This window comes from Penaeus monodon, chromosome 21 (assembly GCF_015228065.2).
Source record: "Penaeus monodon isolate SGIC_2016 chromosome 21, NSTDA_Pmon_1, whole genome shotgun sequence".
NCBI lineage: Eukaryota > Metazoa > Arthropoda > Malacostraca > Decapoda > Penaeidae > Penaeus > Penaeus monodon.
This window is the reverse complement of record NC_051406.1, coordinates 20,168,488-20,168,704: the sequence shown is the minus strand read 5'-3', so window position 1 is coordinate 20,168,704 and position 217 is coordinate 20,168,488. Positions and strand designations below refer to the sequence as shown.

The 217-nt window shown below is 50.7% G+C and overlaps 1 protein-coding gene across 1 annotated transcript in view; it reads right to left on the bottom strand.

Annotated features, from left to right (window-relative positions):
• The window catches only part of LOC119586601, a 24,708-nt gene that overhangs the window by 904 nt on the left and 23,587 nt on the right, over positions 1-217 (bottom strand). The window lies entirely within an intron of this gene.

Below are 217 nucleotides of genomic sequence, written 5' to 3'. Positions count from 1 at the left end.
TACAGAGAAATTAGTGTGTGATTTTGCTCAAAGCGCACGCGGGAAGGCGGATGCTATACTTGAAGACGTTACAGTCAGCTGAACGGGGATGCAGCGACGGATATCTTTTTAGCAGCGAACACCTGTCGGCAACCGGGGCGGAGAGGTTCTCAGGTGTGCAGTCGAGCTATTAGACTCAGACGAGGTGGTTTCACTACTTCGAATGGTGTTTCTCTGT